The sequence below is a fragment of the Scylla paramamosain genome, chromosome 10, assembly GCF_035594125.1.
Source record: "Scylla paramamosain isolate STU-SP2022 chromosome 10, ASM3559412v1, whole genome shotgun sequence".
In the NCBI taxonomy this organism is placed as follows: domain Eukaryota; kingdom Metazoa; phylum Arthropoda; class Malacostraca; order Decapoda; family Portunidae; genus Scylla; species Scylla paramamosain.
The window spans coordinates 15,792,865-15,807,477 of NC_087160.1; the positions used below are offsets into that span (position 1 = coordinate 15,792,865).

Below are 14,613 nucleotides of genomic sequence, written 5' to 3' on the forward strand. Positions count from 1 at the left end.
TGATGATACCACCCTGCACTTTTCCACATCTTTTCATAGACGTCCAATCCTTCAGGAGGTAAACATTTCATGCAGGGAAGCCACAGAACACTTGACTTCTGACCTTTCTAAAATTTCTGATTGGGGCAAAGCAAACTTGGTATTGTTCAATGCTTCAAAAACTCAATTCCTCCATCTATCAACTCAACACAACCTTCCAGACAACTATCCCCTCTTCTACACTGAACATCCTCGGTCTGTCCTTTACTTATAATCTGAACTGGAAACTTCACATCTCATATCTAGCTAAAACAGCTTCTAAGAAGTTAGGGGTTCTGAGACGTCTCCGCCAGTTTTTCTTACCCCCCCAGCTGCTAACTCTGTACAAGGGCCTCATCCGTCCATGTATGGAGTATGCTTCACGTTTTTTTTTTTTTTTGGGGGGGGGTTCCACTCATACTGCTCTTCTAGACAGGGTGGAATCAAAAGCTTTTCGTCTCATCAACTCCTCTCCTCTAACTGACTGTCTTCAGCTTCTCTCTCAACACTGCCATGTTGCATCTCTAGCTGTCTTCTACTGCAATTTTCATGCTAACTGCTCTTCTGATCTTGCCAACTGCATGCTTCCCGTCCTCCTGCGGCCTCGCTGCACAAGACTTTCTTCTTTCTCTCACCCCTATTCTGTCCACCTCTCTAATGCAAGAGTTAACCAGTATTCTCAATCATTCATCCCTTTCTCTGGTAAACTCTGGAACTCCCTGCCTGCTTCTGTATTTCCACCTTCCTATGACTTGAATTCCTTCAAGACACTTATTCATCAATTTTTTACTACTGTTTTGACCCTTTTATTGGACTGGCATTTCAGTGGGCATTTTCTTTTTATTGATTTTTGTTGCCCTTGGCCAGTGTCCTTCCTACATAAAAAAAAAAAAAACAATAATGTTGTGTAATGCTTATCACTAAATTACATGTTTTTTAATACCATTTGTCTTGTTATAAGATACTGCAATATTCCAAGCTTGCAAAAAATAAGATTAAACCATTTGTAATTTGACCAAGTGGCACACTTTCGAGGCTGAGACAACACAACCGCCTGTCTATCACCTCATAGCTACACGCGAGTCCCATACATTTTCAATTCCTCTGACGGGTAAACAAAAGCCTTAAAATGCATGTGTATAAAATATTTTCTACTTAGAATTACACATGCTTTCACCTACTTCAGTATTTGCAGAAACTCACATTACACCCTGTATATATATATATATATATATATATATATATATATATATATATATATATATATATATATATATATATATATATATATATATATATATATATATATATGGAGTATGCTTCACATGTCTGGGGGGTTCCACTCACACTGCTCTTCTAGACAGGATGGAATCAAAAGCCTTTCGTCTCATCAACTCCTCTCCTCTAACTGACTGTCTTCAGCTTCTCTCTCACCGCTGCAATGTTGCATCTCTAGCTGTCTTCTACCACTATTTTCATGCTAACTGCTCTTCTGATCTTGCTAACTGCATGCCTCCCCTCCTCCCACGGCCTCGCTGCACAAGACTTTCTTTTTTCTCTCACCCCTATTCTGTCCACCTCTCTAATGTGAGAGTTAACCAGTATTCTCAGTCATTCATCCCTTTCTCTGGTAAACTCTGGAACTCCCTGCCTGCTTCTGTATTTCCACCTTCCTATGACTTGAATTCCTTCAAGGAGGAGGTTTCAAGACACTTATTCATCAATTTTTTACTACTGCTTTGACCCTTTTATGGGACTGGCATTTCAGTGGGCATTTTTTTAAATTTGATTTGTGTTGCCCTTGGCCAGTGTCCTTTTTAAATAGAGAGAAAAAAAATAAAATAAAAAAAAAATATATATATATATATATATATATATATATATATATATATATATATATATATATATATATATATATATATATATATATATATATATATATCAGGTTGTTATCAGGTGCAAGCAAGACCCAACAACTGATTCTGGAGTACAGCACCATCAGAACATAAACAGCACCTCCAGAAAACAGTGGTGGACCAACACGGTAAATTTGAAAACGTGTTGTGAAATCCATGCTAGAAGTCCGAAGGAACCAGATTATCAATGGCCAGATTTTTTAATGTCAACCTGTACACTAAGCACAAATATTGTTACTAATAATAAAAAATTCTCTCTCTCTCTCTCTCTCTCTCTCTCTCTCTCTCTCTCTCTCTCTCTCTCTCTCTCTCTCTCTCTCTCTCTCTCTCTCTTTCAGGTCAGAAAAGGGAGAGGGAGGGAATGGAAAGGAAACGATGGAAGGGAGAGGAGTGCAGGAAACTATTTCTCTGATATTACTAACTTCAAACCACCCCTCCTCCTGTAGCTTGGCTACATACGACTTTATTTTTTTTTTCATCCCTATTCTGTCCAAATCTCTAACATGAGAGTTGATCATTATTTTCAATCATTCATTCTTTTATCAGGTAAACTCTGAAATTCCCTGCCTTCTTCTGTATTTCCTCCTTCCTATGACTTGAACTCTTTCAAGAGGGAGGTTTTAAGGCACTTATCCTGTGTTTTTTTTTTTTTTTTTATTATTCTGTCTGACATGTCTATAGAAACCAGCATTCAGTGTGCCTTTCTTTTAATTAAAGATTTTTGTTGCCCTTGGCCAGTGGCCCTCTTACTCACACACACACACACACACACACACACACACACACACACACACACACACACACACACACACACACACGGCAGTGGTGTGGTCTCCTCATATAAAGAGGAATATTATAAAATTAGAAAGAGTACAAGAAGCAGTCACTAAGATGTTTCCAGAGTTGAGTAAGTTGACCTATGAAGAGGTTAAGAATGTTGGAAATTCCTATATTTGAAACTAGAAGAGAGAGAGGGGGATCTAATAAACATCTATAAAATGATAAATGGTATGTAAAATGTGGACAAAGAATGTTTTATAAATTTAGACACACAGAGTACAAGGGGACACAGTAAGAAGTTGAAGAAAGTTAACTGTAGAAGAGACATCAAAAAGTATAGTTTTTCTCACAGAAGTGTGAACAAATGGAATGAACTTGGTGAAGACATTGTCAATGCCGTAACTGTCCATGCTTTTAAGATCAAACTAGATAGATATAGAGATGGGATACTATGAGATTACTCCCCTCCAGTAAGCCACAACTAGGTAAAACTAGGTAAATACACACACACAGCCGCAGTGGTGGTGGAGCTGACAGGATGCGTTTCCTAGTGCTCTGCATAAAGAAGGAAAGAAAAGCACAAATTGCTCACAGTGGAACAAGATATGTTATGAAGCCACAGCAATACCTAGGTGGTAAATAGGGAGGGGAGAAACAGTACATAAGTATAGTTATCCCGTCTCTAGGAAAGTTTGGTTGGTTTGTTTACATTGGACAAAAATGGTGGAGGGCGGCACCCCAAAAGAACAGCAGTCCTTCGAAGGTTTTACTGGTAAAGAAAGAGAACTAAATTATAGACTGCAGTGTAGATTTTGTATATGGAAGAAATGATGGACAAGTTACTGGAGAGAATAAAGACATTGGAGGTACACCAGAAGGAGACAGGTGAGGAGTTGGTGACTATTACAGCAAAGGTTGTTGGAGATGGAAGATAAAAATAAGAAGTTAAAGATGGAAAATGACTGTTTAAAGAAACAAATAAAGGAAAAAAGTAGAAACTGTTCAGAAAGGAAATGAGGAAATGAAGGCAAGTGTAAAGGATGTGGAAATGAGCCAAAATAAGTGGTTAAATGAATGTAAATTTGAAGAAGAATCACTAAAGAAAACAATAGAACAACAAGAATATGAGAAACAAAACCTAAGACAGAAAGTGGTAAATGTTATCAAAGAAGAGAAAAAGTTAGTGAGAGACACTAGAAAAATATAAACAAGTAATTGTATTTCTTTTTTTTATGTAGAAAGGACACTGGCCAAGGGCAACAAAAATCCAATAAAAAAAAATGCCCACTGAAATGCCAGTCCAATAAAAGGGTCAAAACAGTGGTCAAAAATTTATGAATAGTGTCTTGAAACCTCCCTCTTGAAGGAATTCAAGTCATAGGAAGGTGGAAATACAGAAGCAGGCAGGGAGTTCCAGAGTTTGCCAGAGAAAGAGATGAATGATTGAGAGTACTGGTTAACTCTTGCGTTAGAGAGGTGGACAGAATAGGAGTGAGAGAAAGAAGAAAGTCTTGTGCAGCAAGGCCGCAGGAGGACAGGAGGCATGCAGTTGGCAAGATCAGAAGAGCAGTTAGCATGAAAATTGCAGTAGAAGACAGCTAGAGATGCAACATGGCAGTGTTGAGAGAGAAGCTGAAGACAGTCAGTTAGAGGAGAGGAGTTGATGAGACGAAAAGCTTTTGATTCCACCCTGTCTAGAAGAGCAGTACGAGTATTTTATTTAAAGAAAGAGAAAATAATAAGCAGATTTCAAAGAGAGGAAAAGGAAAAGAACCTATTATATAAGTTACTGAAAAAAGTGATGGATGAAGACAGCCAGATAGTAAAGCAAGTGGAAAAGTTCCATAGAATTGGGAAATATGAAGAAAAACTGAGACCCATAAGAATAAGGCTTGCAACACAGATACAAGCAGAAGTAATTAATGAATCTTGGAAGTTGTCTGCAGGTGAAGAATACAGGAATGTATGGATGAGCAGGGATATGGATGAGACTGAAAGGTTGAAGCAAAAGGAGCTAGTAAATGCAGCTAAACAAGAACAACGAATGGAGGGAGAGAAGAAGTAATTTTTTGGAGAGTAAGAGATATGAGAATAAGGAAATGGTACATCAAACAGTAAGGTATGTTATACTACTGTAAATGGGTTATTGTCAACTAAAATGAAATTAAATGAATTGTTAAACAGAACTGCACCAGATGTTGTTGTATTATATAAGACAAAATGGAAAAATAAACGGGGAACTCTTGACATTAGTGATGATAAATATGATTTATGGATGAAAAATAGAAGTGAAAAGGGAGGAGAGGGAGTGATTATTCTGACTAAAAAATGTGTTAAGACAAGTCTGAAATTCTACAAGTAATGATTAGGAGTGGAAATGGAAGGATAATTAATTATGTAGGAGTGTATGTGCCACCTAAGACCAATGCTTGGCAAAAACAAGAGCATGAAGAGATGTTGGTAGATGTGTTAAAAGGTCTTGAAAAGATAGTGATGGAAAGTAGTGATATAGCTATTGTTGGTGATTTTAATTGTAAGGAGATAAATTGTGAGACACTGACAACTACTGGAAGTGAGAATTCATGGAGTAATAGACTATTAAACTGGGCAGTGGAAAACTTGATGACTCAATGGGTTGATTGTGATACCAGATTTAGTGGAAGAGATAAACCATCAAGACTTGATTTAGTGTTTATCAAGGATATGGAAATTATTGAAACTATACACTATGATAGCCCTCTATGTAAAAGTGATCATGTGTTGACGGAATTTAATTTGAAAAATGAAAATGCAATCAATGATGAAAATTATAAGGTGAAAAGATTCAAATATAGTAAAGCTGACTCTGAAAACTTAAGAAAGTACTTTGTTTCCATGGACTGGAAAGGCTGAAGATGCAGGAGATGTTCAGAAAAAATGGGATGAGTTTATAAGAATATACAATTCTACTGTGGAGAAATTTCTACCTAGAGGAGAAGTGAGATGTAGAAAGGGTAAAGAATGGTTCAATATAAAATGCAAAGAGGCTAGAAATTGTAAGTCAAATGCTTGGAATAGATGGAAGAGAAAAACTGTAAGCAGATGGGAAGAATATATTGATGTTAGAAACAAGTACACTGAGATACTAAGAATAGAGAGAAGAAACTATGAAAGAGATATAATAGATAAGTATATAAATGAACCCAAAGTATTCTTTGAACATATTATTGGGAAGATGAAGAAGGAAGGTGTATCAAGATTGAAAGTTGAAGGAAAAAACTATGAGGATGCACAGGACATGGCAGAAGTTATGAACAATAGTTTCAGATCGGTATTTACTGTGGAATGGGAGTTTGGTGCTGGAAGGGATAAGTTGGTGAGGAATATACTAAGTACAGTCCCAGCCAGTTATGAGGAAATACTTAAGATGATGGAAGAACTTAAAGTTAATAAAGCAATTGGCCCAGATGGAGTATCAAACTGGATATTGAAGGAATGTAGACAACAACTGGCTGATAAAATTCACAGTTTAGTGGTGACATCACTATCACAGGGAAGAGTACCAAAAGATTGGAAGAGAACAAATATTACACCAATATTCAAAGGAGGAAATAAGGAAAATCCACAAAATTATAGACCAGTGTCCTTGACTAGTGTTACATAGAACATAAGAAATAAAGGAAGCTGCAAGAAGCGACCAGGCTTACACATGGCAGTCCCTGTATGAAACACACCTACCTATTTCCATCTGCTATCCCCATCCATAAACTTGTCTAATCTTCTCTTAAAGCTCTCTAGTGTCCTAGCACTAACTACATGATTACTGAGTCCGTTCCACTCATCTACCACTCTATTTGAGAACCAATTTTTTTCCTATCTCCTTCCTAAACCTAAATTTTTTCAAGCTTGAACCCGTTATTTCTTGTTCTACCCTGGTTGCTGATCCTAAGAATTTTGCTTACATCTCCCTTGTTATAACCCTTATACCACTTAAAGACTTCTATCAGGTCCCCTCTTAACCTATTGTTGTAGGAAAACTATGTGAAAGAACAATAAAGGAAAGATGGATGGAACATTTGCAAAGAGATGAAGTTTTGGTAGATTGTCAATTTGGATTTAGGAGGGGATGATCATGCTCCATGAAATTATTGTTCTTTTATTGAAAGAGTCGATATTGTGCAGGAGAGAGATGGATGGGTGGATGGTGTCTACTTAGATTTTAAGAAAGTGTTTGACAAAGTACCACACTGAAGATTGCTATGGAAGGTAAAAAATTATGGAAAAATTGGAGGAAGACTACTGGAGTGGATGCAGGATTATCTGGATGATAGAGAGATGAGAGCTGTAATACAAAACCAAAATTCATCTTGGCTGAAAGTAACTAGTGGTGTCTCACAGGGAGTCAGTGTTGGGACCAATAATGTTTGTAATATATGTGAACAACATAAATGAAGAAATAGATAGTTATATGAAATTATTTGCAGATGATGCTAAGCTGATAAGAAGGGTAGAAAATGTAAATGACTGTATGGTACTGTAAGATGATTTAAATAAGATAAATAGATGGAGTAAATCTTGGCAAATGGAATTCAGTTTAAGTAAATGCAAAGTAATGGAGTTTGGTAAGAGTAAGAAAAGAATACAATATCATTATGAGATGGATGGTGTGAAGTTAAAGAAGTCAAAAGAGGAAGTGGATTTGGGAGTAACAGTTATTGAAAATTTGATTACGGACAGACACACTGATAAAAATTACTGGAGAGACAATGAATTTGTTAAAAAGAGCAAAAATGGCATTCTCATATTTAGATGAAAGAATGATAAGAAAGTTGTTGATTTCCATGATAAGACCAAGATTGGAATATACAACCGTAGTGTGGTCCCCTCATACAAAGAGAAATATTGTAAGATTAGAAAGAGTACAAACTGGTCACTAAGATGGTTCTGGAGTTGAGTAAGTCAACCTATGAAGAGAGATTAAAAATGTTGGAAATTCCTACCCTTGAAAATAGGAGAGAGAGAAAGAGAGAGAGGAGATTTAATAAACTTTTATAGTGATAAATGGTATAGAAAATGTGGACAAAAAAATGTTTAATAAATTTAGACACACAGAGTACAAGGATACACAGTAAGAAGCCGAAGAAAGTTAACTATAGAGACATCAAAAAGTATAGTTTTCCTCACAGAAGTGTGAACAAATGGAATGAACTCAGTGAAAATTTTGTCAATGCCATAACTGTCCATGCTTTTAAGACCAAACTGGATAGATACAGAGACAGGATACTATGAGATTACCCCCCTCCCATAAACCACAACTAGATGAATACAACTAGGTAAATACACACACACACACACACACACACACACACACACACACACACACACACACACACACACACACTACAATTTTTTTTACATAACTTTATGATGAAGCATAATAAAAATTTTTTCCCAAAAATATCCTTGTAAAATAGGGGTGCGTCTTATGCATAGGTGCATGTAATATGCTGGCAAATAAATACAGCATATATATATATATATATATATATATATATATATATATATATATATATATATATATATATATATATATATATATATATATATATATATATATATATATATATATATATATATATATATATATATATATATATATATATATATATATATATATATATATATATATATATATATATATATATATATATATATATATATATATATATATATATATATATATATATATATATATATATATATATATATATATATATATATATATACTGTTACACTAGGCATCCACTGTTCATAGGAGTGAGAGGATAGAGTTAGGGGGGAGAGCATTGGGATTTTAAGAGAAAGCATGTACGTTTTTCTTTTGCTTGATATAATTTTATTTCATTTTGTTTATTTTGGGGTTATGTGTATATTCATGTCACTTTATATGTATATTTGTGTCACTAAGTTACAAGAACATTTAATTCGGCATTTGCAATTTTGATTTGTGCTGTATCGGTGTTAAAATACAGTTTTATTTGCATACAACATGCTAACTAATGTCAAGTGCTTGCCCCCCAGCAAATGTAATGTAGAAGCTTTGGAGTAATAAAATAGTAATAAAATAGAGTAATAAAAAGAGAAGGCTACTTTCTATTATTCTCTTACTGCTCAGAACACTCTGAGTTGAACCATGCAGGGAGGATTACTGAGGAAACTTCACCTTGTCACCTGAGTTGGTAGTTATGCATCTAGGGGAACCCAATGCTGCTAGAGCTCTTGCTCTGGTTCATGTAGTCTACGAGCTTAGGGTATTGCCTGAGTAGCTGAGGGACAGCGACCCACAACTGCACCTTGAGTGCTGAGGGACAGCACCATCCCACAAACAGAGGGTGCACTGGACATAGGGAGCTGTAGTCTGCTGCCACTCATATAGTGACCCACCATATAGGACACAGCCAGCAGGGAGGAGGTACCACAACAACAGAGGCCAGCAGGAGGTTAGGGGAATGGTAACAGGACTTCTACCCCCCGACCCCCCTGCATACACAGCAATTTGGTGTGAGGAGTGGGATGTTGTGCACCCAATTGCTGGCATGGTGCCAATTAAGGAAGCACCAGGCACAGTGACAGTGCAGTGCAGTGACATGGAATAAATTAGTGAAGTGCTTTGCTGTGACCATGATAGCAAAATGGTAGAGTTTGAGGGTACTCTGACTCTCATAATGGAAAAGTTGGGAATCCTAGTGGTAAAAATGGATGTTATAGAGTCCTAGACAAGTTCCGTATTGTCATGCTTAGAGGACGGAATGGAAGGAAGTGTTGAAAAAACAAAGGAGCACACAGTGGAACAATATGTTCAAGTTAAAAATGAACTAATCAGTAAAATTTGTGCAGTAGAAAGCAAAGTAGGTAATGCTATGAGTCACTTGAAAGACTACGTGGCCCAAGAATTAATGCTAGTTTATGCCAATCCTATGGTAGGTATGCATGTGAGTGAAAAGAGTTAACCAGTCAGTGTCAAAAGTGAACACAAGCATGAAAGTGACAGTGATGTGTGGAAACTTGCTGCTTGTGGTGAAATGTTAAAAGATTATTCTAAGTCTCCATCACCACTTTCTTCTTGCCACTCCTCTCCACCCTGTAGTGTGGCCATTTCAACCTCCCATCGGCATCACAAGATGCTGAAGTAACAGGCCCAGGAGTTAACAATTCTGTCTCCTGGGAGGCTTACCAACCTCAGTTTGAGCTCTCAGCTGGTGCTCAAGGATGGAGCTGGAGCAAGAAGGCCTTGCAGGAGTGCTGAAGGGGCCAGTGCTGGAGGTACTAAATCAGCTCCCAGCTCCAAGGTACAGTAATGTACAGTAATGTGACAGCTACCCCAGAGAGGAGATACAGGCACCATGGAGGTATATCACACAAAGTTCAGGGCAAGGACATGGGGCCCTAGTGAGTCCTTAACCCACCTCATGCAGAACTTGAAAGTACTGGTACAGAGGGCATACTTGGAGGCTAGTGAGAAGATGGTGCAGGTCCTGCATAAAAACCAGTTGGTGGACATGGTGGACAATGTGCAGGTGTGTGCTTACATTCAGCAAGCCCATGTGAAATATCTGCAAGAGGCTTTGGCAAGGGATCTTGAACTGGGTTCCATTTTGTGGAGTAACCCACGGAAAGTGACTTCTTTCCCTGACACACAACTGCAGTTCTGGGCTAGAAGAGGGAATGTGAAGTCCCCTCCCGTGACACCTTTTTTCCCAACCTCTGGGCGAGTTTCGCAGGAACTGCTTTGGGTGTGGGCAGCCAGGGCACAGTAAGAAGTACTGCCCCCAAGGAAGGAATCAGGAAAGAAACGATACCAGCGCATGCTTTACCCCCACAAAGCAGAGGAAGGGAAACTCTGTCAGGCTGGTGAGAGGGGCCCTGAACCAGCCAGCACTCCAGAGACCCAGTTCTATTTAATCTTACTGTCTGCAGCTTTCCTGGATTTTCACTCTTCCCAACCAGGGGTCATGTATTAAGTACAAGTAAACATCACTGGACAAACAATATTCTGTGGATCACCTCACAATGAAAGGCCCCAACATATTGCACGGCGCAATTCCGTTCAATTACCTATATAGTGCATATGTTTATATAGTGCATATGTGTTAGGGCCAACATGCAATGTTGGCCCTAACACCATTGCTCACATCTGCTTTCTCCACATCACTATCAGCATCTCACATCAGATGGATATATTCTGCACGTAAACACACACACGCACATGCACACACACACTGTGCGACAACGGTAGCCACCCTTGAATGATATGCAGAGGAAGAGAGGAAGCTCAACATCACACGGTTATGTCTGGTTTCATCAAGCTACAAGGTGATGATAAGAAAAAATGTAACCTACCATCGAGTTAAAAAAACACTGCTGCATCTCTAGAGTATAAATTGGTTATGCATGAAATGAGGAATAAATGAATAAATAAATAAAAGTGAGTAAATATTTTCTTTCCATTTCTTCAACTCCCTATTGTTCCCATAATGTTGCTGGCATTAAATTATCAATCACTGTCTCAGAATCTGTACATTTCATTATTTTATTAATATATGACATGTAACAATACAAAAATATGCAGGTGCTGATGAGTGACAATAACATAAAGCTTGCCCATGTAACAATGGAGTGCAAGGAGAAAAAGAGAGCAATGATTTCCTTTGAACTGGTAATTCAGTCATGTTCCTGATTAGCAGCAATGTCTCATGAGCACCAAGGTAGGCTTAGTTTTCCTATATATCATTACAGAAGCTTGATGATATCTACTGAAGTGAGCAGTGGCTTCACCTTCCATCAAGGTGAAAGCTTGGGATTACACCCTGTATTTTTATAGTATGTAACTCTCAAAGTCACACACACACACACACACACATTACTTTTACTATTATTGCTGTTGTTGTTATTGTTGTTATTATTATTATTATTATTATTATTATTATTATTATTATTATTATTATTATCATTATTATTATTATTATTATTATTATTATTATTCCAATAATGTTGAGAGAGAGAGAGAGAGAGAGAGAGAGAGAGAGAGAGAGAGAGAGAGAGAGAGAGAGAGAGAGAGAGAGAGAGAGAGAGAGAGCATTATGAACATGCAACTAGATGTTACTCCTGTGGGTTAAACTCCTGCTTACTTAGCTAAGTGAGTGGGCCGGGGACCCAACTAACAGGTATCCCACTTTCTCCAAATTCCACCTTTTTGAAAGTAGTTTCATTTAGTAATTAAATTTTAATGCAAAACAGGCAACAGCAAAATTATAGTTCAAAAGAAATTACTGATTGTAAGGAAATTAGCTGAAATTCATATGAGATGATAAAGCCAATGATTGCTACAACTTTCCAGAATCTGTTGTGATTTTAAGCCACTTAGATATCAAAAACTTTGAAATGGATGATTGTTATAAATCAAGTATTTTTTTTATTTCATCTCTCTCTCTCTCTCTCTCTCTCTCTCTCTCTCTCTCTCTCTCTGCATAATATATATATATATATATATATATATATATATATATATATATATATATATATATATATATATATATATATATATATATATATATATATATATATATATATATATATATATATATATATATATATATATATATATATATATATATATATATATATATATATATATATATATATATATATATATATATATATATATATATATATATATATATATATATATATATATATATATATATATATATATATATATATATATATATATATATATATATATATATATATATATATATATATATATATATATATATATATATATATATATATATATATATATATATATATATATATATATATATATATATATATATATATATATATATATATATATATATATATATATATATATATATATATATATATATATATATATATATATATATATATATATATATATATATATATATATATATATATATATATATATATATATATATATATATATATATATATATATATATATATTACGCTCAATGTGCATAATTGCCTCATATGAACATTAGGCAGAAAATTGCCTAATGTTCACATTAGGCAAGCAATTTGCACAATGTTCACAAACTGTCAACATTAGGCAAAACAATGCCTGATGTTTACATTATGCAACTCAATTCTGCCCAATGTGAATATGACTGCCTAAAAAAAGTTAGAAATTTTTGCATGATTTTCCCAGGTGACAGTACAAGTTGCATTTAATTTTTTCCTTAGGCAGCTGCATCATCCTGATGTATCTAACTTAACCTAACCTAACCTTTGAATCTAGCATTCTTTGAATCTCCAATCCAGCAACTGTGGTTCTCCATTCTATTCACAACAGGCAAAATGCCATTGCCTAATCAGAAAGACAAGATGATATTTTCTACAAAGACGTGGGATCAAATTAAGTTTTAAAAATTGCCAAAAGCAAAACAGAGATGGCAATTACAAAATATAAATGCAAATGAATAGACTAATGTTATGTACTTGCAGGGTTTTCTATCCAAATTAAGCAAAATCAATGATACTATTCTATAAAACACAGCTAATATGCTTAACAGAAGGAAAATTCAATCTTAAAATATCCAGTGATATATTCAACCTGTGTGAATACAACATATGAGATAGGGTATTGAGAAATGGAAGTAAAATAATGATTTCAACAAATAAGAATCAAGAAATCAATGAAAAAAAGGATTATGATATCTCATAAAGCAGAATTATCAGGTGTAAATGTTAAAACATGGAAAGGAAAAATCATGTACACTATACAATCTATATTGTATACTGCATATGCCACCCAAAACAAGAATATGGGTAAAGCATTAAATACAATAAAGCGTCATGGCAAGGAAATATCTCAATAATCAGAACTGCCTACATTAATCCCTGAGGGGTGTAATATTCATTTATGGTAATGGGTAATGGGTAATAGAAAAGGAAAAATTTGAAAGCATACACTATGGTTGTGCACAGCTTCAGTGTTCATCTCTGTCTCATTGCACTCTGAGTTTGTGGTGGATGATATCCTTCACTGCAGGACAAAGGGCCACTGTAACACTGTAATGTCCAGTTTACCTTCCAAAGGTTTCCTCAGGTTTCTCTAGTTACTGACCAACCTAAAGGTAGGATGAAAAACTGGGGAAGCTGGGTGCCAATTATCCAAGCTCAGATTAAAACTCAAGCCTGCAGATTCATAGCCAGGCAGACTAAACAATACACCACCAAGCTTAAGTGGTTGATACCACAGTAAAAATATGATGCATTCCTCTTAATTAAAAAAATGCATGATTCTTCCTTTATCATGGTACTACAGGAAAAGGCTTTTTCTCTTTTCTCACTCATATTCCTACTCTATTCATCTTGTTGCTGCAACTTTTGCTCTCTTTCTTTTATGGTGGGAGCAGTGTTAAGAGTGCTTTCCCTCTGAATTTATACAGTAGCTTTTAATTAATCTTTTTCTCATAAAAAGATGCTGTCTCAAAAGTAATCAAACTGACATTTTAATCTATTTTTAACAGACAATGAATGCAAAAAACATTGTGAAAGCAAGTGACATATAAGGATATGAGAAAAGAAAGAAGAATGTCTGAACTAAAATAACTGAAAAATGTGTAAGAATTACTGAATAGCCAGAATATAGGAAAGCTTGATGCATGAAATTTATAAGAAATCAAGTACTGATACCTAAAGAAGAGACTAAACAATTACATGTATCTTACATGTTAACTAACTTTGAAAGGCAAGGCTCTTTGAAGCTAGAGAAACAACTACTAGAAAAAAAAGAACACATAAACAAATTAATTACTGAAGATGTGAGAAAAGTATAGTACAATGAAAAGACATGGCAAGAATGTGCGGA

General features: G+C 35.5%; 1 protein-coding gene across 4 annotated transcripts in view; it reads right to left on the reverse strand.

Moving 5' to 3' along the window:
- LOC135104258 (breast cancer type 2 susceptibility protein-like) overlaps window positions 1-14,613 on the reverse strand; it is a 315,255-nt gene that overhangs the window by 196,645 nt on the left and 103,997 nt on the right. The gene's annotated exons all lie outside the window — the stretch shown is intronic.